The 26,939-nt window shown below is 44.7% G+C and overlaps 1 long non-coding RNA gene across 1 annotated transcript in view; it reads right to left on the bottom strand.

The window, feature by feature from the left end:
* LOC126249754 (uncharacterized) overlaps nucleotides 1-26,939 on the bottom strand; it is a 281,246-nt gene that overhangs the window by 39,277 nt on the left and 215,030 nt on the right. The gene's annotated exons all lie outside the window — the stretch shown is intronic.

Genomic DNA, 26,939 nt, shown 5'->3' with positions numbered 1-26,939 from the left:
TTTTTTTACCCAAGATCTGTACAGTATGAAAACTAGTCTCCGTCAAATTGAGATAAGTTTTTTGAATATGGCACCGCATCATAATGTAAAAAACCGTGCTGGTCTAGATCCAGAAAAAGGCCACTGTACACGTGACCGAATCGTTGGTTTCTCCAGTATAGCTTTTTACATTATGACGCGGTACTGTACTCAGAAATCTTCTATGTCAACAGACTCTGGCCGCGGGTGCCTATGCAGTTATATCCTCCGTCCTGTTCCTGAGCCGAAGTTACAAAGCGTTGCTGCGACCACCAGAACTAAAGAGCTTAGCAGAGCGAGGAAGTATAATTATATGCTTGGAATAAAAATTCTAATGACGGGTGCGGAGAAAAATTGGAGGGCATCAGCACAAGGTACGGCTCAAGAACTCCGCAGAAATAAGATTCTGTAGCCATACCTAGTGCAGATGAAGCATAAACGCTTTCGCTTCGATGCTAGAAAGCGTTGAGAAGAGAAGTGTCGCGATTTCTCCTCTTGGCCTACGAGTCGGCCGGCGAGGAATGCACTGCAAAAAGCTAGGCGGCTCCCAGGACAGCAAGCGCTGGGGTGCTTCTCCACTGGCTGCGGGAGATCGTGAACAGCTACCGTCACATTACATTCAATCTGGGTAGCAACTTCCGCTTGAAATAGCCAGTATCGCTTAGGCTGCAGTCTTATTACTTCTTAGTAACTCGAGTGTCCAAGCTGAAATCAACCACGCCATTACAAATATCTATTCGTGCTCTTACTCTGTGCCAATACCGAGGATGGCAATCAAGTAAGGAAATATACGAGGTCCATTTCAAAGTACTGACACTGGGCAAGCGCGACAATTACGGTAGCGAGATAAAGTTGAAATTCAAGTCAGTTCTGAGCGAGACTTTAGGTGTGACGGTCGTATGCGTGTTTGCTGGTTCGCGTGGTTATGTCGTGAGTAATTCAGTCTTAAAATGGAAGCTGAAACTCAATCAGGTCGGATTACACGTAGTGACTAGTACTTTGAGAGAGGTGTGTGGGAATAGTGTAGCGGATCGTAGCACAGTTTCACGGTAGTCTGCTCGTTTCTATGAAGAACGGGTAAGCGGTGAGGACAACCCAAGAAGTGGGATACACTTGCTGTAGTTGGGATTCACAGTCATAAAAATCTTTTTGATGGACATCATCTTTACGCCACTGTGTCTAGTAATGGATTAACGATCATGTGCATTTACAGATTATGTTGTTTTACGATGTTTGAATACGTGTGCTAGCACTATGAAACAACGACATGAATGTATTTAACAGACATACAAATGTCTCAGCTTACATTACGTTGACATGGCTTAAAGCCGTAATATCAGCACTTGATAATGGCCTAAGGCCGAAATTACAATAGTGTGTAATAAAAACTTATAACAGTCAGTGGCGTAAAGACGATGTCCTTCAAGAAGTGGAAGGCCATCAACTGTAATAGACTACACCTCTCCTGTTATTGTTAATGACATTTTGAGAGAGGATTGACGAAAACATGTGAGGAAACTGCATATAAGGCCAGAATGTCTGTCACTTCAGTTTACAGACTAAGAAGTAAAAAGTTAAGGATGAGAATAGTTGTTGCCAGATGGGTTCCGCATGATCTGAATGAAAAGCGGAAAGTAGGTCGCAAAAAGAACCGCAGAAGAACTGCTTCAACGTTATCGAACAGAAGAACAGTTCCTGAAAAGAACTGTTGCACTTGATGAAACCTGGCTACGAGATTTTGAACCAGAACTGAAGTCTCAGTCCTCACAATAGATAAGTTCCGACTCTCCGGAACCGAAAAAAATCCGCCGCCAACAATCAAAGATGTAACTGATGATCATCTTTGCCTATGACATGAATGGAGTCATAGATACAAACAACGTGTCCCAGGGGACGTCTGTAACAGGTGCGTACTACAAACTGTTTCTGAAAAATGTTTTGCGCCCGAAAATCCGTCAAAGAAGGCCTGACATACTTGCAGCAGCTGGTGTCCTCATTTTGCACGATAATGCAAGACCGCATATTGCGTTGTGTCCCATCCCAAGTATGGATGGGAAATACTTCTACACCCACCATACAGTCCTGATATAAGCCTACCAGATTTACATTTGTTTCCTAAATTCAAGGAAGAACTCCGTGGAAAACTTTTATATCAATTGATGAAGCTTCCAGTGAGATGACCCGAGCTCTACAATGAAGGTGCCCTATCCGGTATGCGAAGTTGCCAAAACGTTGGAGAGCTGTCATAAGCAAGAATGGAGATTGGATAGGCCAGTAAAGGTATTTTGTAAAATAAATTATTTTCTTCAATTCTATCTTACAGTGTGCAGAACTTTTGAAATAACCCTCGTGTGAAGGCTTTACGTCTCGCTGACGACAAGCACAAGCTCTGAACACGAATGGCGCAGAAATCAGCCGCAGCGTTTTCAAAGGACCCATCCCGGCATTCGCCCTTCAGTGCTTTAGGGAAACTGCGCAAAACCTAAACAACGATAGCCGGATAGCAATTTTAATGAAACTTCTTTAGAATGTGAGTTCTGTTCGATAAACACTGAGCCAGCATCAAATTTTAATGGTATTGTTTTTGCATATTTCTATGTCTACGGAAAGCATTTTCTCGAAGTCTGGTGAACAAGTCCCCGTAGCTCTTAATATACGCATTTTAGAGTCCACATTTACTTGATTTTTTTCCTTGTTTTGGTTCATACTAACGCTTCCAAAAACATGGAAATCATAGAACTTACAGTAGAGAAGATGTGTTTCACAGTATCGAAGATGAACAAGAACTCCTAGCTCTTACGGTACCCATTTTAGAGCCCATTTTACTAGACATGTTTTCTTGTTTTGGATCAGACTACTACCTCTGAAAGTTGTCTACATCCACAATTTCAGCAAAAACAGTACCAGTAAATGTATTCCACTGCCAGAGTCATCAGAACGATTTTTGCTTATAACTTTCCGGACCAAGGTTTCTTACCTCAAACTGACATTTTTTCCCTTCTCCACCACTCCGAAAAGTTTGTGACATCATCACGGAATCGCCCTGTATGAACTGCTTGCGTGATGATTTACTCTTGCGGTAAGTAAGATCCCCAGATCAGTCCTCGATACAACATATGTGGGACCACCTTCGTCACAGTGCCCGTACCCAGGATAGTGAGGACCAGCTACAACAGCCATGGGCCAGCTTGCCTCAGGAGAGGATAGGACGGCTTTATGACGCCCTTCACAGCCGAATCAGTGGACTTCGGCAATCGCTTACAGATAAATCATGGTTAACATATTGCTCTAACGGTCGAAATAATGCTAGCACACACACAACTGTTGTAGGATGAATGTGACATAATGCAATTTCTAATGAGTTATCTTCTTTTTTTCTGATCGGAGACAGAATTTGAATCGAACATCAGTATGCATATGCCAACAGAATACTTCGAAGGAGTCCTTCTCACTTCGTGAAGTTACTTGGTGGTCTGGGGAAGAAGTAGTAGATGAATGTGAAGACCAGCAGTATAATCTAGATCGACATCACTTCTTAATTCAATTCTACGACATTTTTCTGTAGTTTGAATGAAATATTTAAATAATTTATGTTAATATCCAGGATGTTTATTCATCTGGCGAAACAGTCTAGAGCAAGGATATTTCTATCGTTTTGTTTCGTTAAAACTTTCATGTCCAAGGGACATTAGCCACCACAACATGAATTAACTACAACAGTGTGTTTCAAAGCACTGCGTTGTCGCTGAACTAATAATTTTGGTGTCCAAAGAATCGTGTTTTTCTTTAATAACCTCAGAGTCGAATGCAAGCTGAGCTAAGTGATTTGACTGAGTCTCATTGCAACTGACTTCCGACGAAAGTATTTCACACCAATTTCTTCGAAATCTCATTGAAAGACGAGGGATTTTAGCATCCATTACGGCGGAGGTCGTTTATCGAATAATCGTAGAGGGAAACCAAAAGATGAATGCAGTAAGCAGATTCAGGAGGAGGTAGGTTGCAGTAGCTATTCGAAGATGAAGAAACTTGCACAGCATGATGGAGAGCTGCATAAAACCAGTCTTTGGACTGAAGGCCACAACATCAACAACATTAACATTCTTAGCCCTAATAATGCAGTACTAAATAATACTGTTGTCCTGTCGGGTAGACCGTTCGCCGGGTGCAAGTCTTTCGATTTGACGCCACTTCGGCGATTTGCGCATCGATGGAGATGAAATGATGATGATTAGGACTACACAACACCCAGTCCCAGAGCGGAGAAAATCCCCGACCCAGCCAGGATCGAACCCGGGCCCTTAGGATAGACATTCTGTCACGCTGACCACTCAGCAACCGGGGGCGGACACTACTAACACTATTATTTTTTGGGGTAATTCTTCTGATTCGAAAAGGGTATTTTTGGCTCAAAAACGGGCTGTTCGAGCTATGTGTGGTGTAAGTTCGAGAACATCTTGTCGACCCCTATTCAATAGTCTGGGAATTCTGACATTGCTCTCACAGTATATATTTTCTTTAATGTCGTTTGTTGTTAGCAATATTAGCTTATTCCCAAGAGTTAGCAGCTTTCACTCAGTTAATACTAGGCAGAAATCAAATCTGCATGTGAAATGCACTTCTTTGACTCTTGTGCAGAAAGGATTGCAGTATTCTGCTGCATCCATTTTCAATAAGCTACCACAAGAACTCAAAAATCTTAGCGGTAGCCCAAACACTTTTAAGTCTAAACTGAAGAGTTTCCTCATGGCTCACTCCTTCTATCCTGTCGAGGAGCTCCTGGAAGAGCTGAAAAATTAAGCAAATTCCAGTGTTACATTGTTGATTTTCTTTATTTAAACTTACGAATTGTCGCCTGAATATGTTACTTATATTTCATTTTATCTGTTTCTACTATCGTGTTATAATTTCATGTATTGACTCGTTCCTTGACCATGGAGACTTCTCCCTAATTTGGTCCCACGGAACAATAAATAAATAAATGAATGAATTAAAAAAATAATGCAAAGAAAATAACTTAATCATGATTATACAAAGCGGGAGTTATAGTTACTTAGAAATAAACTGAGATGAAACTAACTAATTAACAAAAGACTGGAAGTGGTCACGCATTCCATTTGAAACAATGTTAAATACTGAGGCCTTCCGCTTTGCGGCAACGTTAGCATGTCTCGAAGACTGACGGCACCGAATGATGAAAATTTCGACACCTACAAGTACATATACATTTACTACAGATATAAGTAAACTATGCTATTTTTGTATTAATCTACTGGGACTAGCTCTTTTGTCACTGTGTGGCTTCAATAACACTCGAGCCATTACAACTTCATATAATCTTATTTCTATACTACGTTGCATTTAATATTGTATTATAAAAAAAAACTCATATGTTCTTGTGCGACTAGACCAACTCTCGAGTCAATGGAGCTCCACGCAAAATTAAGGGTACTGTTCTATAATTAGCTAGTAATGTGTTTCTGTTAAACAGAAATACAATTATGTATGCTGCTATTATGGAAGTGATTCTTACAATATAGACAATACTTCACTGTTCCTACAGGGCTTCTGTGATTTTTTTTTTGTTCAAATGTATTCACGCACGTATTCCTGGCCAATCACTCGCATGCCTTATCAAAACAATTATTCCCTAACGACCACCACTGCTGACAGCCACTCGCACCTATCCTACCATGGTATCTACACCAAATCATCTATCTTCTTGTACGTTACAACGTCCAGTAACCTCAGAGTATTGGTATTCCTGCGTAATAACTGAGTTTCACCCCGAAAGGGTTCACGTCTGCTAGCTTCTTGTTGGAGGGGGCATCTGGAAAGCCAGTTTTCAGCAGATTCGAAGCTACTACGCTAACAAAATTCTCATGGCCTCTTTGCTAATCTGTGTTCCAAATATTGGTGGTGCTGGTCGTGTCCTACCATAAGATACACCATACGACTGAAATCATTTCTAGTCTCTCTAATGTTCAGGAGGATAGTCCCGCGTTTCCACTGTCCTAGTCCCGCTGCAAGTCAAGAGTCCAGTTTCGGAAACCTGCCTTGTTTATTCTAGAACCTCTACTACTTTATACTTTAGATAAATTATTTAGCCGTGACCAATAATTCGCGGACAGACACATTACTGTGATGACAGCGGGTCATATTTCAAGAATGACAATGAAAGCCTCTGCTGGTGTAGTACTGAAGGCTCCCGTCAACCATAGGGGGACTCGTAACTGTATGTGCCTTAGAGCTGATCTTCGTACCAAAAGGAGCTGGAGAGCCCTTGCAATTACTGCAAAGCCCACAATGGCAGTCAGAACTATTCTTTGGTATAGCTCCACAGTCTCTAGGATTAAGTTGTAAATAGCAGTGCTGACGCTGGCTATTTTATACACTTTTTTTGATGTTGTTTTTCTTTCGTGCCTTCGTGCCTGTACACAGTGGTTCCAGCGATTGAGTTGTTATCTAGCTTACGCGATGGATTTTGTTTTAGGGAGAGTTTGCCGTTAAACTTTATTATATATAGTTTTTTCGTTTACAGCTGTTGTTAACTTGTTACCCCTGTCCCATCACAGCACCTTTGAGAGCACGTGATTTGCATTTTCTTCAGCCTTCCGTCTGGAGTACCCAGAGATCATCACTAAGATATTGTCAACACAATCTACAACTTCATCCGCTTCATCAGCCTCATCCAACAGGTTCATCAGCGCCTCTATTGTCAGGTTCCAGAATATTGATCTAAGTACGGGGCCCTGTTGGCAGCCATTGGTGATCTCTTTTCACTGTTCAGCGATGCATTCGACTGTGTGGCCCCTACAGTAGTCCATAAAATAACAAAGACGCTTTGGGACCAGGAGATCTCTAAGGCGACTGAACATTGCAGGTCAACCGATGAAGTATGCATAACTATTACGCGATTGAGATTAAAGGATTAGTACGTCGAAAGAGTTTCCATTTTTCTGAAGAGGCATTGAGCCATTACAGCACTCGCTGACCTTTCACCACAGATGTTGGTCAACAAACCATTCTAATAAACTGGCCCTATGGGAAGCTGCTGCCTAACAATCCGCTCCGCGAGTTCGATGAGAAATTATTCGGAGGAGAACAGAAACTCGCTGCGCGGCCTTCATCACTGACAACTGTCACGCAAACCATGGGCCTTAATACGTCAGAGTGTGACTCAGCCAGAACAATACGGCAGGAAGCCTAACACGATAATTAATGACTGAACACAGGTATTGTTTCACTTCCGGTACGCAGTTTTTACGATTACTGTGTGGTGGTGGTGGTTGTGGTGGTGGCGGCGGCATCATTCGGCGTTATACTTTCGATGCAACTAACGGAGAATTCTGTTTACTCCTTTGCGAGACGGCTGCATCTTCATAGAAGTGAAACATCAAGTTACAACTCTGCCACCAATAGTTTCCAAAAATGCACAACGCTAATTTGAAACGAACACCGCCAACGTTGTAAGAAGTACAAGTTAGTACAGCTATATTAAGTGTGCCATAGCAACATGAGATTTTACTGGGTACCATTTTCATACTAAGCCTTTATCGCCACTTCCCATTTCAACTGATCCCTGGCTGGAACGGTGGACAAGTATGAAATTATAGGTCTTCCAGTAACTGTGAACAGTTATCACTGTCTAAAGCCGTCCTCAGGACAAATGTTCCAAAAATCGTTAATAAAATTTAGTAGCTACCGACTGTACAATTACTTGTTTGTTACGTCCTTTTCCCTGTTCGGACGTTAGTGGTGTCAGAACACTCCGTGTGCTACTACCGCGAAGAACAGTTTGGGTTTTATGTCTACCCATCTCTAATCCTGTTCTTACGAAACTCAAGTCTTAGAGAAGATACTTGTAGCTTCGTTAACGCTTAATAATCCATCGTTACCCACGTTATTAAAGAGAAAAATTGATCAATAAATAAAATAATTTAAAAACTGGCGAAGTAGTTGGCCGTTGCCATTGTTTACATGGAATTATACAATGTAACCGCGGAGAACCAGTCAGGCTGAATGGATGAATTAGCATCAACAAACTGCCAAGATGGCTTACACACGGCTCAAAACCTGCGTTCTTGTCCAACTGTGCTGGTACTCAGTCTCTAATGATGTCCCGAGAGGTCTAAGGCGCTGCAGTCATGGACTGTGCGGCTGGCCCCGGCGGAGGTTCGAGTCCCCCCTCGGGCATGGGTGTGTGTATTTGTCCTTAGGATAATTTAGGTTAAGTAGTGTGTAAGCTTAGGGACTGATGACCTTAGCAGTCAAGTCCCATAAGATTTGACACACATTTGAACATTTTTCTAATGACATCTATGTCGACGCTGCAGACTCCAACCTACTATCCTTAGTGTGGGATTTTAATCTGGCTCTGCAAACCCCGACAGTAAAATACTGCTTAGTTTGTTTCTCTCGTGATTTGTAAATTCGCTGCATTGATTGAGCACCAACCTGGATCGCTCGTGTTTGTCTGCACCCACCACCTCTCCAGTTCATTACACACCGAGCAAGGTGGCACAGTCGTTACCACACTGGACTCGCATTCACGAGGACGACAGTTCAAACCCTCTGCCGGTCATCCAGATTTACGTTTTCCGTGATTTCCCTAAATCGCTCCAGGCAAATGATGGGATGATTTCTTTGAAAGGGCACCATCCGAGCTTGTGCTCCGTCTCTAATGATCTCGATGTCGACGGGACGTTAAAAACAATATTCCTTTTATTTCATTACATTATACATATATATCTATTCCTATGACTCTTACAACACTGCTAATTTACGAATCCTCTGCCACCTCAACACCAAGTTTCCTCTAAGTATGAAGGATGTTCAATTACTAATGTAACACTTTTTTTCTCGGCCAGTTTCGGTTGAAAAAATGCAGAATTTGCTGTGGGACATTGCGGGATATTCCCGCTTTAGCCCCTATCGTTTCATGAAGTCGCCATAGGTGGCGGCGCTGTACGGAGCATTCTAAATGGCGTCAGTAACGGAGGTCCATTCCAAGCAGATAGCTGTCATTGAGTTTCTTTTGGCGAAAAACTAGACCATCGCAGATATTCATAGGATCTTATAGAATGTCTATGGAGACTTGGCAGTGAACAAAAGCACGTTGGCGAGACGTCTGTCATCGTCGCAACAATGCCGCGCAACCCTGTCCTACATCCCGAGTGCCGGCCGGTCGCACACAGCTGTGAGCCCTGCAATGCTAGAACGTGCGGATTCTCTCATTCGAAGTGATCGTCGTCTCCATGAAAACGCAATGCTTCACACAAGTCTGCGCACCTGAGAGAAGCTCACAAAATTTCATTGGACTGTTTTTCCTCGTCCACCCTACAGCCCGGATCTCGCACCTCCATCTGTTTGGCCCAATGAAGAATGCACTCCGCGGGAAGCAGCACTTGGTTGAGGAGGGGGGGGGGGAAGGGTTATTGATGCACCAAGACGTTGGCTCCCACGTCGACCAGTAGAGAGATACCATACGGGCATACGGTATCATGAATAAAACCAACCTGCTTTCAGAAAAAAATGTGTTGCATTACTTATTGAACGCCCCAGGTAACTTGCTGTTTCCTATCGCCTTCTGTTTGCAATATCTACAGTTATGGATATTTGAATGGACAGCTTGTGAATCTCTCTCACAATTTTTCTTTATGATTAACTCCTTGTTTTCGAGCTGTTTTGCCCAGTTACATACCTTATCCTGCTTATGGATCGTTGCGGAAGCTACTTTTCTGACTTCCCAGACGTATGAAATAACTGTTACGTAAAATAAAATTAATTTCACCTTTAAGTCAATTTTTAAATACACTCCTGGAAATGGAAAAAAGAACACATTGACACCGGTGTGTCAGACCCACCATACTTGCTCCGGACACTGCGAGAGGGCTGTACAAGCAATGATCCCACGCACGGCACAGCGGACACACCAGGAACCGCGGTGTTGGCCGTCGAATGGCGCTAGCTGCGCAGCATTTGTGCGCCGCCGCCGTCAGTGTCAGCCAGTTTGCCGTGGCATACGGAGCTCCATCGCAGTCTTTAACACTGGTAGCATGCCGCGACAGCGTGGACATGAACCGTATGTCCAGTTGACGGACTTTGAGCGAGGGCGTATAGTGGGCATGCGGGAGGCCGGGTGGACGTACCGCCGAATTGCTCAACACGTGGGGCGTGAGGTCTCCACAGTACATCGATGTTGTCGCCAGTGGTCGGCGGAAGGTGCACGTGCCCGTCGACCTGGGACCGGACCGCAGCGACGCACGGATGCACGCCAAGACCGTAGGATCTTACGCAGTGCCGTAGGGGACCGCACCGCCACTTCCCAGCAAATTAGGGACACTGTTGCTCCTGGGGTATCGGCGAGGACCATTCGCAACCGTCTCCATGAAGCTGGGCTACGGTCCCGCACACCGTTAGGCCGTCTTCCGCTCACGCCCCAACATCGTGCAGCCCGCCTCCAGTGGTGTCGCGACAGGCGTGAATGGAGGGACGAATGGAGACGTGTCGTCTTCAGCGATGAGAGTCGCTTCTGCCTTGGTGTCAATGATGGTCGTATGCGTGTTTGGCGCCGTGCAGGTGAGCGCCACAATCAGGACTGCATACGACCGAGGCACACAGGGCTAACACCCGGCATCATGGTGTGGGGAGCGATCTCCTACACTGGCCGTACACCACTGGTGATCGTCGAGGGGACACTGAATAGTGCACGGTACATCCAAACCGTCATCGAACCCATCGTTCTACCATTCCTAGACCGGCAAGGGAACTTGCTGTTCCAACAGGACAATGCACGTCCGCATGTATCCCGTGCCACCCAACGTGCTCTAGAAGGTGTAAGTCAACTACCCTGGCCAGCAAGATCTCCGGATCTGTCCCCCATTGAGCATGTTTGGGACTGGATGAAGCGTCGTCTCACGCGGTCTGCACGTCCAGCACGAACGCTGGTCCAACTGAGGCGCCAGGTGGAAATGGCATGGCAAGCCGTTCCACAGGACTACATCCAGCATCTCTACGATCGTCTCCATGGGAGAATAGCAGCCTGCATTGCTGCGAAAGGTGGATATACACTGTACTAGTGCCGACATTGTGCATGCTCTGTTGCCTGTGTCTATGTGCCTGTGGTTCTGTCAGTGTGATCATGTGATGTATCTGACCCCAGGAATGTGTCAATAAAGTTTCCCCTTCCTGGGACAATGAATTCACGGTGTTCTTATTTCAATTTCCAGGAGTGTACATGGGTTTTAATTTTCTTTCATGTATAACTCTTAACCGCTTCATTCGCTCTCTAACACCACACAAATGACTCTCTGTAATCGTGCATCCTAATGGAATTAAGAAAGCTTTGGAAACAAGTGAGTATCAGAAAAATATAAATATTTTTATTCTAGAAATAAAATCAGCCAATAACAAATCTGAACAGGGGAATTAATCGAAAACGACGACGACACGGGGACTTAGTGACATAATTTCACTACTGAGCATTAAATGTCAAATATAAGGGTTCTGAATTCTATATGCAGTTGATAAAGGTCCTGTCAACACTTTCTGTGACGATCAGCTTTCTGAATGCGAAAAACCTGATGTCGTATTTGAATTTCATAGCATACTGCAGATCTTTCCATAATCGTCAGGGGATATGCTTATTAGGCTAGAGCATCGTTTCTCAACCTGGAATTCGCAACCCCCAGGGCGTTGCGGTGATATTAAAGGGGGGGGGGGGGAGGGGACGATGGTGAAGTAACCTAAACAAAAATGAAATAACTTTATGAGAAGAAATCATTTATTATAAACATTTTGCTTATAATAAGTACACATCTAAAGAAACTAAACTAATGTGATGGTTGCATTTGTTTTTCATTTAAAAATTTCTCTATACGTGGCTCTACGTTAGAAACACACAAAAGCAAATTATTATCGAGCGATAAAAGACAATCCCTTTATTTAGTTTTTAGCACAATCATAGACGGAAACTCCTTTTCAGTACTTCTGTGGCTAAATTTCCATATTCATTTCGACGAGTAAGCCAAAACGTATTGAAATCTTCAGATGTAAATTGCAGTTGTAGCGTTTTGTTGGCAGACAGTTCTATGAGCTAGTCGTGAATGTCAACTGTTAACTTAGTCGCAGCCACAACGCTTTCACTAGACGGATTAAGTACCCATCTTTTCGAGAAATCAATTTTAACTTCCGACAAATACTCTGTCAACTGACATCTTTAGCTCACGCAAATGCATCTTCAAGCATCCAAACTGTGGTGTTTCATTCAAATTTTACTCAATATAATCCGAAGTGAGTCGAAACATTTCCAAATTTTTGATTTGAAGGTGAGGAGTTCAGATATCAACCTTCTTAATGACAGCATGAACTTCGTCATTAATAAAGTATTTTTATCAAAATTAGAATGGCGTTTTTTTTTATCATGGAAAAATATTATTCATTCGTCTCGCAATTTCAATACCCGAGGTAATACCATTCCTCGCGATAACCAATCTAACTTCCATGTGGGAAAAAAAAGATTTTTTATTTTCGCCCATTTCATCGCGTAGTTGAGCAAACAGCCTGTTCTGTGACGGTCAGCTTTTGATAAAAAAAATACAATTTTTACAGCTTCACGAACAATTGGATTGAGATTTTGTGACAATATAATGCCTGTGAAGGATGGTTCAAATGGCTCTGAGCACTATGGGACTTAACATCTGCCGGCCGCGGTGGTCTCGCGGTTCTAGGCGCGCAGTCCGGAACCGTGCGACTGCTACGGTCGCAGGTTCGAATCCTGCCTCGGGCATGGATGTGTGTGATGTCCTTAGGTTAGTTAGGTTTAAGTAGTTCTAAGTTCTAGGGGACTTATGACCACAGCAGTTGCGTCCCATAGTGCTCAGAGCCATTTGAACCACTTAACATCTGAGGTCATCAGTCCCCTAGAACTTAGAACTACTTAAACCTAACTAACCTAAGGACATTACACACACCCATGCCCGAGGCAGGATTCGAACCTGCGACCGTAGTGGTCGCGCGGTTCCAGACTGTAGCGCCTAGAACCACTCGACCACCCCGGCCGGCTCTGTGAAGGAAGCAGTACGTCAATTCTGCCCATGGTATCTGTTGATTCATCAAGCGGAATACTGAGTGATTAACTTTAACTAAGTTGCTGAATTATCTGATCGCGAACTTCGTCAGCCATGCGTCGATTCTCCTTAATATTGAGTCGTTATTCCTTTTTTGGAGGGGGGGGGGCGTGACGAATTCATTTTATTTATATTTGCTATTGGGGGGGGGGGGGTGGAGCTAAAAAAGGTTGAGAATTGCTGGACTAGAGAAACGGTAGTTTGTAGCACGTCCAATACAGCCATTCCTACTAGAGCACTGGGATTTTCGAACATTGATAAATGATTCATTTTAATATTTCACCAGACAAAACAGTCAATGTCGAGTTCATCTACCACGTGTGAATATTTGCGCGCGCGCGCGCACGCGCGCGCTTGTGTGTGTGTGTGTGTGTGTGTGTGTGAGAGAGAGAGAGAGAGAGAGAGAGAGAGAGAGAGAGAGAGATTTATTATTGCTGTATGTTAATTATGTTAGCACAAAGCTGTAAATTGCTTCCCCATTTCTCCCTGTACGTTACCAGAAATAAAACTGCTCTTGGATATCATTTACTGAATGATACTAAATATGAAAATACATAAACGCCCTTTATTATTTCGTCTGGCATCTTATTAAACACTAAACGTTCATAACGTAACGCACCAGTGCAATGTGATACAGTGAACGAAAATCCAAAACAACGGCTAGTAACAAAGCAAATGGTTCAAATGGTTCTGAGCACTATGGGACTCAACTTCTGAGGTCATTAGTCCCCTAGAACTTAGAACTAGTTAAACCTAACTAACCTAAGGACATCACAAACATCCATGCCCGAGGCAGGATTCGAACCTGCGACCGTAGCGGTCTTGCGATTCCAGACTGCAGCGCCTTTAACCGCACGGCCACTTCGGCCGGCAGTAACAAAGCAAATCTGGAATTGAGGTTGCAGTCACGGCTCCACTGGCAGCGGGAACGTCCGCTTGCTTGAGCAATTTCCGTTCTTACGCAAGCGTCACTACACTCACTGTTACAGCACTGCATTTCCCAGCAGACTAGCATCCCAGATGTCAAATGGTGTTTTCCTATTCTTCACGTAATGCTTTTGCGCACATTCCTAAGCTTCTTTCATTGAGCCTACGTTTTGAAACAACTCATTTGTCAGAAATAGTTCTAATTATTTCAGTTGTTGAGGGTTCACACTACTGTTTGGCCGGCCAGTGTGGCCGTGCGGTTCTAGGCGCTTCAGTCTGGAACCGCGCGATCGCTACAGTTGCAGGTTCGAATCCTGCCTCGGGCATGGATGTGTGTGATGTCCTTGGGTTAGTTAGGTTTGAGTAGTTCTAAGTTCCAGGGGACTGAAGACCTCAGATGTTAAGTCCCATAGTGCTCAGAGCCATTTGACCTACACCACTATTTGTAAAGACTGCAAAATGCAGAAAGATTGGCCCGAAGTTCGAAGGGAGGAGTAAACACGGTTTCAGGGGAAACGGGTTTGTCAAAACGTGACATTTTGGTTAACATACTGTGTACCGCTACAACAGTCATGCCTGGGTGGAGCGATTGGGTAGAAGATGGTCATACAGTGACGAATAGCGTCTGAAGCACACAGTATGGCCAAGAAAAGGATAAGCGTTTGTGGCCCTTTCTCTGTCGATGGTTTGACGTCATCTAAGTGGATTCTGTTGGTGGCAGTCATGCTGTTGTGTCGCTCCCATTACCCACAAGCTAAAAATTACTCTGACTGCAGCGGATGAGTGAACGCCATGGCTGACATGCCGAGTGCCATGGTTTGTGTTTTCCGACAACTGCCGTCTAACATGCTCTACAGTGAAGGTCAAGAACTGCCATAATGGCCGCCAACTGGCGCCATTGCATACATACCACCTAGATTGCTGCGTGAAGGGACTCTTGCACAGCACTCTCCATGCATTGAAGACATGCTATAAACCGCATGGAGCGAGATTCCCCACCATCGTCTCCAGTGTCTAGCCGGCCGCTGTGGCCGAGCGGTTCTAGGTGCTTCAGTCCGGAACCGCGCTGCTGCTGCTGCGGTCGCAGATTCGAATCCTGCCTCAGGCATGGATGTGTGTGATGTCTTTAGGTTAGTTAGGTTTAAGTAGTTCTGAGTCTAGGGGACTGATGACTTCAGATTTTAAGTCCGATAGTGCTTAGAGCCATTTGAACCTTTTTTTCCCTCTCCAGTGTCTAAGTCCATACATTGATGTTTAGAGCTTCCTCTGCAGCAGGGCTTCATATCATTTTCAGTTCTGTTAGCGACATTATTTAGACCTATTAAACCCATTTGCATATTCCGATGTACCAGATATGGTGTATGTGGTGTCACCGCCAGACACCACACTTGCTGAGTGGTAGCTTTAAATCGGCCGCGGTCCATTAGTACATGTCGGACCCGCATGTCGCCACTGTCAGTGATCGCAGACCGAGCGCCACCACACGGCAGGTCTCGAGAGACTTACTAGCACTCGCCCCAGTTGTACGGACGACTTAGCTAGCGATGCACACTGACGAAGCCTCGCTCTTTTGCAGAGCAGATAGTTAGAATAGCCTTCAGCTAAGTCAATGGCTACGACCTAGCAAGGCGCCATTAGCATTACATAGCTTGTATCTAAAGAGTCTCACTTGTATCGTCAAGAGCAATGTACCACAAGGATGGATTAAAGTTAAGTATTCCAGGAGCTACGTACTTTTCTTTATAGCATTCATTACGTATCCTGTTTCAGACCTATCTACTAGCCTGCGTGAGTTAGCGCGTGCCTTTCGGCTACTTCCAAGTGGCGTGGTTGTCTTACTACGCCACAACAGTGTATAAAATTATTTTATCACATTATCCTCCTCGGAGTTGCAAATTTCTCATATTAGTAAAATAAACTGATGAGCCAAAACATTATAACAACTGCCCTTCGCGAGACTGAGTGGCGAAGCTAGTTGGCTGTTTGTGTGTTGCTGACGTGAGCATCCATGGAAAGTGGTTGAAGGGCGGTTAACGCTGGAGTAGAATAGGCGCAGGAGATCTACGCTTCATCATAGAACATGGAGGTCAGAGGCTTGGCCAACCTGTGAAGCTGGATAGGCGGCGATCTATGGCAGAGCTGACGACAGCGTACAACGCTCGTGCGGCACTGAGTTTCGGAGCACATTGACCAGTGAACATTTCTGAACATGGGGCTCTATACAACGACATAGTCAATTACGCTTTCAGGAGGCTCGGATCATCGATATTGGACCGGTGGATCAACTGAAACGTGTTGCCTGGTTGGAAGAATCACGTTTCTTGTTACACCAGATCGGTGGTCGTGCCCAGATACGCCGTCATACAGGCGTACGACTGCTTGGAACATGCATTGCACCACACACGCTGGCTGCTTGGGTCACAGTATTATGCTATGGGTGACATCCACTTGTGCTTCCGTGGGACTTGCAGTAATCGAAGGCACTATGACAACCTTAGAATACAATAACATTACTGAAGACCACCTGCATCGCATCTCCGACGGCGATGGCATCTCCCAGCTCTGACAAGGCAAAAGTGTTTATTAGGTCTACAACTTTGCTTCCGCCGTTTTGCAAATAGACGGCAGTAGCGGCAAGTGGGGTTCAGGTGGTTGGTCATAGGTGTAATACAATAAGCTTAGCCATCTGTAAACATAATGTCATAAAAATATTAGTCGATTTGTGATTGCATCATAAGGTTATTCTCGATTATGTACGTCAACTTACGTACCCATTTCTCGCCATTTGCGGAAAGTTTTAATTTCCTGCTTTAACATGAAGAAATCTGCAGCTGTGCTCTTAAAATGATGGGTAAGACCAATGGTGAAGGAACTATTAGTGGAAGAACGTGCAGAGAATGTTTCCAACGCCTTAAGAACGGTGATTTTGATGTCGAAGACTGGCATGGCGGTGGAATACAGAATGTTTTCGTAGCTACTGAAACAGACGAAGACAGTCACAGGACATCAGTATCGAAAGCAATTGATGCGTTCGAGCCCAGCACTGAAACACAAACGGCCACAATACAGCGATAGACACGTAAAGGTAATTTTGCAGCAGGTCAGTGCTCGACCCCATGTCGCAAAACTCGTCAAAATATAAATGGAAACGTTGAAATGAGAAGTCCTATCCCTTCCGCTGTATTCTCCATATGTTGCTCTCTCTGACTACCACCTCTCTCGATCAGTGGCATACAGTCTGGCTGAGCAGCACTTCTGATCATATGAACAAGTGCAAAATTGAATCGATTCATGCATCCCCACAAAAGACGCCCAGTTCTTCCGCCACGGGATTCGTATGCTATCCGAAAGATGGGAGAATGTAGTGGCCAGCGATGGGCAATACTATGAATCATAATTTTTTTGTAGTTTTTCACAATAAAGCCCCGAACTTCGAGAAAAAACGGCGGACGCAAAGTTGTAGTCCTAGTACATTGGTTTGAGGAGCGTGATAGTGAACTCATGTTGACGTTTTGGCCACAAAATCCATTTGATCCGAACCCGATGGAAGTCATCTTGGAAGGTATAGGGTGCCAGTGCCGGACCCACAAACCAGCGGCCAGTAGTTTGCCGGAATTTCGAGACCTGTGCGCAGACATCAGAAGCCACGTACCACTGGAATCCAATCAAGAATTGTCGGATCCATGCCACGTAGAATCGCTGCTGTACTTCGTTCCAATGTTGAACGTACACGCTGTTAATCAGGTGGTCATAATGTTCTGACCCGTCGGAGGATGTTACGTAAAGAATGTCTTCAGCGGACTAAGGAGCACCGAAATGTAGTACGTTAGAAATCGCTCCTATGGGCTCAAGAGTAACTTGGCCCAATACTTGCTACCGGCAGCTCGTGTGTAGTAAGAAACAGCCTGGGGTGCTAACACTAGAGAAACACGTAGATAGGGAGTGGAGAGTGAAATTAGTAGGCAAAACGAAATGATACCATGTGATCTTCGTTGTTCATTAAGGGAAACTAATATCAATTTGCATTAGCGCAAGAGGCTTTATTTTCCAAGAAACAATTTTCAGTAGGTATGTAAAGTGTCTCTCTCGTACAGAAGAACTATGGCACAGCACAAATGTGTGAAATTTATTCACTTGATTATCAAAGTTAGTATCACAACGCGCTGAAATGTGTGTAACGCTTAGCTTAGAAAGCTGCTATGGTTCATCACCTGTTTCCCAAAAGCAACGTATGGATTAGCTTCAAAGGAGTCTCGTCCGAAACCGTACTATCCCAATTTTGTCACAGATAGACTAAGACTACTAAGCACCTCATACTTATTGGTTTACAAATGAAAACTATACGTACAGTTGTTTAATTCGCCGGCCGGGGTGGCCGAGCGGTTCTAGGCGCTACGGTCTGGAACCGCGCGACCGCTACGGTCGCAGGTTCGAATCCTGCCTCGGGCATGGATGTGTGTGATGTCCTTAGGTTAGTTAGGTTTAAGTAGTTCTAAGTTCTAGCGGATTGATGACCTCAGAAGTTAAGTCCCATAGTGCTCAGAACCATTTTAACCATTTTTTAGTTGTTTAATTCGGTTGAAATCCTTCAATTACGATTTAATATTTTGAAACAAGAAATTCTTATTGCTCTAATGTGCAAGTGGTTTGCGTGCAATCCTCTTGAGCCCCTGAGAACTTTTGAATGAAAGTGGATATGAAGTTTTGAGTCAGTACGGGATGAGTGTTCAGGTAATGCAACTGAAAACAGGTAAAGGGGTTTGAGTCTCGCTGCTGCAGAAAGTTTTAACTTTCCACGTAATTCGCAAGCCTAATTTCACAAGATACATCTTTTAACCATTTTTTCCTGCAAGAAAAAAAACTACATCTTGGTATGTAATTTAACATTTCAATATGTAGAAGTCTGGACGTACTTATGCCGGAATTTTATCCCCCACGTGTTTACTTCGACACAGAGGCAGTGAAGTTTGGCTTGCTCTATTGGTACAGAAATGCTGCTGCTTGTCGTTCGTACATAAGTAATTGTTTTAATTTGAGGCGATAGACGAGAGTCGTATTATAACGTTACGTTAAACATCCAACTTCCTTCTTACGTTAAAAGAACCGCTAATGTTTTTCGTTATGATACTCAGCGGATACCTCACTGTTACAGCGACGAGATGTAGGTAAAGGTTGTACTGCTGTGTAGGCAGGAGAGCCTACTGCATCATTTCCTACTGTATCACGTCCACAAGACGTAGTCTGTAGGTTAAGTAAGTTAACAATGTATTGCTCTAATGCTTTCAGACAGTCCGAAACAAGAGTCAGTGCAAATACGGCGGATTCGCGAATGGATTAGTACAACACCAGTAAATTGATGTGCCACAAAGTAGTTGTACAAATAAATGATTTTATTTACAGACGCACGCAATCACACTTAGCAGAACATTAGTTTTACGCAATGAGGCATATCAGAGTGCGACAAATGAAAGTTTGTCATTTCCAGTGCGGGTAGTTCTTGAGGTTCTGCTCAATTGTAGCCTGTCAACCTATTCTGAACGAAGTACTCAGTTGTTTATGGACGACGAAAGAACAATGATGTAATAGTTAAATAACAACTGTGTCTCATCAGCGCCGTGACGGACCTGCGTGTTTACTAGGGTTGAAGTAATCCGACGCTAACAAAAATTACCGAGCTAGGTGGCGCAGTCTTTAGCACACTGGACTCGCATTCGGGAGGAAGATGGCTCAAATCCGCGTCCGGCCATCCAGATTTAGGTTTTTCGTGATTTCTCTAAACCGCTCCAGGCAAAGGCCAGGATAGTTCCTTTTAAAGGGCACGGGCAATTTCCTTCCCCATCGTTGACACAATCCCGAACTTGTGTTCCCGCTCTAATGACATCGTTGTCGACGGAACGTTAAACCAATCCCCCTTTTCCTTTTGTTGACAAAAACTGCACAACCACGCAGCACACATGTGAAAAATAGGCCGGCCGAAGTGGCCGTGCGGTTAAAGGCGCTGCAGTCTGGAACCGCAAGACCGCTACGGTCGCAGGTTCGAATCCTGCCTCGGGCATGGATGTTTGTGATGTCCTTAGGTTAGTTAGGTTTAACTAGTTCTAAGTTCTAGGGGACTAATGACCTCAGCAGTTGAGTCCCATAGTGCTCAGAGCCATTTGAACCATTTTTGTGAAAAATAAACATCATACCAAAGCTTAGGTACAAGCTGATACACAAATGGCTACGATTGCAGAACTATAAGTAATCTCTGACGTGTACTGAGGAGTCTCCATAATGCATTTTATGAGTGTGTCCACAAAGCGTCGACAGCGATTGCTGGAACACTGTGAAGAACAGACACACCTGGAAAGCAACGGTACCCGTCATTCTTCGGAGTCGTCTTGCATATTCCTCATCAGATGTGGCTGGACATTATGCTGCAGACGTATGGAAAGTGTAGTTGCTTGAAGAAATGTGTCGTACTCTAGGCTCTATAACCTCACTAACCTCCGTGATGTAGCATCCAGACTGCCTTAAATATGTGTTAGACTAACGGTCGTCGCTGACAGGACCATACTTGTTGCAGATTTTCAGCGCAGAGCTGAATGAAGCTGGACGATCCTTTACGGCCATGATGTCAGTTCGGAGGTCATTCCACGCTGTTGGAGCACTGCCTGGTCCAGTGTGCACTGGTTGCTGCTTGCGAGCAACATCTATACACTAGTTCCACACACACCTGCCCGCCACGAGCCGTAACCATAAAGATTGCAATACGAAAAATCAATTTTTTCTGAGCTCGAGTACTCTGCCCGATTCGACCTCGCCCGTATGCTGGTACTATTTGACATTGTCGAGGCATACTAGCATCTGAATTTACGTTTTCATTTCGTCTGAAAGCGGTAGATTGTAATATGTACTCGGTTCGAGGAATGCCAGTTCACAAGGACTTTTTTTTCATTTTTGGATCTCGTAGTAAACGGATACGTTTGCGGGTCTGTGACAATAGGATTGGCAATAAGTGCCTCTCAAAAACACATGACACGATATTCGCAGTAAAACCCATTCAAATCTGTACTCGTGACTATGCAAGGACGTGAACCAGCAAACCTATTTAGGGAAAAGACTAAGTGGATTACTATAGTGTAAGCTATGAAGGTAAAGCGGCCATCAGCCCGAACGTTGCACTGAATATGACACAGCTTCAGAGGACATAGTCCCATTGAATGCTGATGCACCCTTTTTCTCCAACCGGACAGCTCACTCATCTAACTGGAGAGATGAATAGAGCTTAACGTGAAATGTGAATCACCGTAAATGTTGGCATATTACGTGTAGATATACGAGTCACTGACGTAGTTGTAAATTCGACACTTCTGATAATTCATTTATACTTCACGACTTGCTGTTCACCAGTTAAATATTACAATTCCAATTTTGCTCTTAATACTTCGCAGACTGATTGTTCATCCGCTGATTACAAGTAAGTAGCGATTTTATAACTGTCCTAAAATTTATCCACACACCAAGAGTTTGTAGCACAGGGTAAATACGACAGTACATTTTTTTAGTTACAGTTCGAGAAGCAATTATATGAATTCTCCACGCCTGCCGCAGCAGTACGGTTACCTACTCGGAAGCTTGCTATTTTAAAATTTTCTACTATTCGTTTGCATAGTGTATCTCACGTACGACGCGAATACTGTCTCCAGCGTTGCACGGGATCCAATAGATAGGCTCCTGTCACCAGGTGGCACTCCGGCGCGTTGTTCGGACAGTCGTGTGACTAAGGCCTCCCATCGCGTAGACTGTTCGCCGTGTGCAAGTATTTCGATTTGACGCCACTTCGGCGACTTGCGCGTCGATGGGGATGAAATGATGATGATTAGGACAACACAACACCCAGCCCCTGAGCGGAGAAAATCTCCGACCCAGCCGGGACATTCTGTCGCGCTGACCACTTAGCTACTGTGGGCGGTCGTTCGGACAGTGTGTCAGGAGATGTATCAGTTTTAACCGAGATAAGCGAGACGAGTTAGGAGCGGCATGGAAAGGAAGTGATGAAAAAACTGTTGCGCTGTTTAGCACTCTGATTTTTAAGTCCTCAGCTAATGCTCACAGAGCTATGTAGAGACAGACACGAAGCAACGGTAGTGCCCCTACTGTACGATTCAGATACTGTTCCTCGATGTCAGTACCGCAACCGACTATTTGAAGTCTGTGCATGTGGAGAGGATGACCGCGAAATGATCCTTTTTCTGACGAAGCATAGCTTCAGTATGGGTGTACGTTAACTCGCAGAGCAATGGAAGTTGGAATTCTGATAATTCACATCAGCTAAATAAAGAGCCTCCACGCGATGTGAAAACAGGATTACGGTGTGAAATTAGCGCAACACGAATTACTGAACCAATCTTTTGCTACCAAAAAACGCTGGTGCGTAAAACTTAAGGAGAAACGTAATTTTCGCATGATGTACCACTGTCAAGCGAAATAGTTCGAAGACACTGGGACCATACATAGAAAAAAACTGCGACAGTGCAGTACAGAAGGTAAATGTAAGACATACGCAATGATATAAAGAGAAATGACACCTTTTTGTAAGACAATAATTACACTGACGTCACGGCGATTTATGATGGCCCCTGGACATTACAAACGGAGGAACATGGTTCATGATAGGGCGTGTGAGCCACCACGAACGGCGATGTATGCTCTGTGCTCCCACGCTGCCCTGCCGGCCACGGTGGCCGAGCGGTTCTAGGCGCTTCAGTCCGGAACCGCGCGCCTGCTATGGTCGCTGGTTCGAATCCTGCCTCGGGCATGGATGTGTGTGATGTCCTTAGGTTAGTTAGGTTTAAGTAGTTCTAAGTCTAGGGGACTGATGACCTCAGGTGTTAAGTCCCATAGTGCTCAGAGCCAGCCCACCCTGCCCACAAGGTTGGTAAGGAGTTCTCGTGGTATGGCGTTCCATTCCTCCGCCGCATCGGTCGACAACTGCTAGATGGTCGTTGGTAGATGTGGACGTACCCCAAAGCATCCCACACGTGCTCGACGGGATTTAAGTCGGGGGAACGGGCAGTCCAGTCCATTCGCCGAATATTGTCTCGTTCCGAGCTCCTCCACTTGCGCTGTTGTACATGGTCGCGCATTGTCATCCACAAAAATGAAATCAGGGCACTCCCAAAAGACACACATGTGGAAGGAGTACATGGTGATAATAACGTTCACCGATGATTGTACGGTATTCTAATATTTACAGGTCAATACGCCCACGCAACTTTATGCCTCCCCACCTGGACCATCGAAACGATCGTATTCGACAGTGTTCCTCGGTTAATTACGAGTTCCACCTCCCGCCATGTGAGGGTACGTTTAGCATTGTCGAATATGATCGTTTATGTGGTCCAGATGTTATGGAGTGGGGAGGCATAATGTTGCATTGCGTAGTGACCTCCATATCTTCGAACATGGCACATTCAACCGTCAAAGTTATTGCCACATTGTAATCTTTCCCTATGTGCGTCTTTTGAGGGGTGCGTTCGGCCCTGACTTCATTTTTATGGATGACAATGAGCTACAGCATCGAACAGTGCAGGTGGGGGAGCTCTTGGAACGGGAGGATATTCGGCGAATGGATTCGGGTGCTGCCCGTTCCCCCAACTTACGAGGGTAATCCCAAAAGTAAGGTCTCCTATTTTTTTATAAGTACATAGACCTGTTTATTTCTACAATAATTTACATCAGTTTACAGCTCGAACGTTTAGCTATTTTTTGACATAATCACCATTTCTGTCGATGCATTTTTGTAGACGCTGTGGCAGTTTTTGTATGCCCATGTCATACCAGCTCGCCGCCATGCTGTCCACCAAGCTATGAACCTCTTTTTCACCTCGTCGTCGGAGCTGAATCGCTTTCCGGCCAAATGTTCTTTTAACTTAGGGTACAGGTGGTAGTCACTGGGCGCCAAGTGAGGAATATAGGGTGGGTGGGTGATTATGTTCTACTGAAACTGTTGCAGGAGAGCAACGGTTTGCCTAGCGATGTGTGGGCGAGCATTGTCATGGCAAATGTATACGCCCTTGCTCAACATTCCCGTTCTCCGGTTCTGAATTGCCCGTTTGAGTTTTTTTCAGAGTCTCAAAGTACCTGTCAGCGTTCATTGTGGTCCCAATGGGCATAAAGTCGACCAACAATACCCCTTTCCGATCCCAAAACACGGTTATCATGACTTTACCGGCAAACTGTGTTTGTTTGAATTTCCGCGGCTTTGGCGAGGAAGGATGCCGCCACTGGTGTGATTGTTGCTTGGTCTCAGGTGTAAAGTGGTATGCCCAGGTTTCGTCACCGTGACAATTGAGTCCAGAAACAGCATGGCGGCGAGCTGGTACGACATGGGCAATACAAAAACTGCCACAGCGTCTACAAAAATGCATCGACACAAATGGTGATTATGTCGAAAAATAGCTAAATGTTCAAGCTGTAAATTGATGTAAACCATTGTGGAAATAAACAAGAGTCTCACAGTACCTGTCGGCGTTAATTGTGGTCCCAGTGGGCATAAAGTCGACCAACAATACCCCTTCCCAATCCCAAAACGCGGTTATCATGACTTTACCGGCAGACTGTGTTTGTTTGGATTTCCGCGGCTTTGGCGAAGAAGGATGCCGCCACTGGCGTGATTGTTGCTTGGTCTCAGGTGTAAAAAAAAATAGGAGACCTTACTTTTGGGATTACCCTCGTAAATCCGATCGAGCACGTGTGGAACGCGTTGAGAGATGTACTGCAGCACGTCCATATGTACCAGCGACCACCCTGGAGTTATAACCGCGCTATTAGAGGAACTAAACGCCTTACCACATCAACTGCTTACCAACCCTGCAGCCATTATGGAAGTACGTTGCAGAGCATGCACTGCCGTCGTGGAGATCACACACACTATTAAGAAACATGTCCTGCCTTTTGTAATGTCAGGGGACCATCACGAATCGCAGTGACCCCAGTACAATTACTGCCTTCGAATAAAAATGTCATTTCTGTTCATGTTATTGCGTATTTGTTTCAGTTGCCTTCTGTACAATACTGCAGCAGTTCATTCTATGTATGGTCAAAGTTTCATCGAGTTATTTTATATGGCAGTGACATACCACCCGAAAGTTACTTTCGCCCTTCAGTTTTGCATACCAGTGTGCAGCTGCTGATAAGTTCCTTTCTCCCAGAACTAACAAATAACAGAAGTATCTACGGTCATCTGATGCACGGCAGTGGCAAGATCACACACAGCACAAATGCATCTGTTACGAGTTATTTTTGATGATAGGAACCAACGGTAAATGCTCTGTGCGTTCATGTACACGGATAAATGGAGCCATTCTCCATCAGCCAAAAGATCAAATGTTCAAATGGCTCTAAGCACTATGGGACTTAACATCTGAGGTCATCGGTCTCCTAAACTTAGAACTACTTAAACCTAATAAATCTAAGGACATCACACACATCCATGCCCGAGGCAGCATTCGAACCTGCGACTGTAGCAGCCAAGCGGTTCCGGACTGAAGCGCCTACAACCGCACGACCACAGCGGCCGGCCCAAAAGATCATCAAGATCATATTCTCCATAATGCACGGACTGCAACATCCTGTTGCAGTACTGACGTCGAACGACAGCATTCGAGTTGGCTAGTCGATGCACTTTACAAGGTTTCCGTTTGTTTACGCTCAGCTCTGTGAGAAGATGCTACTGACACACAACTCTGAAGTGCTAAACGGCGCAACAGTTTTCTAGAGCTTTTCCTAAATTGCCTACTTTATTCTCGGCTAAAACTGAATCACTATCTGCCACAATGTGCAATCATCGCAGCCTGCCCACGAAAAAGGGAGCTTGCGTTGTATGCGGAACACCCTACATATCTCTTGGCGAAAATACAGATGTTAAGAATCGACAGAAGACATTTCATGTGTTATGTTTCAAATACGGTCCCTTGAAGAAATCTGTTTACAGGACGTTAATCACCAACATGTGACACCAGATTTCTTTATCCGGTATTTTCCCGAGAGTAAGTTAAATTACTACAATTTTATTTTATATGTCCAGTTTACGAAAGTCGAAACTTCACAGCTACTGAGTGTGATTTTCTGGTGAATGTTTATCAGAACTTCAATGTTGGCGTGATCGACCTCTAATATGTGTCGAAACTTTGACAGGCTTTCTAAAGTCTTATGTATACCCAAACATTACGTCACGCCTACAGACTGCACTCAGAGTGGCCGAGCCTTGGTTGGAGAAATGGCGTGTTAGAGTAAACGTCGACAAGAGCGAAGCCGTTCTATTCACTAGAAGACCGAAGCAACTGCGCAAACACCGCTACTGCAGACCAATAACTCTACATGCACGTCCAATACGTTTCCGCGAGAAAGTCAAATACCTCGGTGTCTGGCTGGACCGGAAATTGCTCTGGGGGGACCACATACAATACATGACCAACCGAGCTAGCGCGAGGCTCAAACAGCTCTATCCTATGCTCAACAGGCGTAGCACACTGAACAGAAGGGTGTCGAGGTCCATGTACATGACACTTATCCGACCCCTGATGACGTACGCAGCTCCTGTCTGGGGATACGCTGCGCCTACACGCCTGCGCCGTCTGCAGCTCATACAAAATAAAGTACTCAAAATCATAAGCAATGCTCCACGATACACACGCATCGCGGACCTTCACCGGGAATACCGACTTGAGACTCCCACGGAGGTAATCCACAAACACACCACAAGACTATACAGAAACTCCAGACATTCGCAGAACCCGTTTATTCTGAATCTGGGGAACTACGACCACAACCATAGATGGAAACATAAAAGACCAAAAGACATACATGTAAGGACATAAC

Source organism: Schistocerca nitens, chromosome 3, assembly GCF_023898315.1.
Source record: "Schistocerca nitens isolate TAMUIC-IGC-003100 chromosome 3, iqSchNite1.1, whole genome shotgun sequence".
Classification (NCBI taxonomy): domain Eukaryota; kingdom Metazoa; phylum Arthropoda; class Insecta; order Orthoptera; family Acrididae; genus Schistocerca; species Schistocerca nitens.
The sequence above is the reverse complement of the archived record's forward strand: the minus strand, read 5'-3'. Positions and strand labels throughout refer to the sequence as shown.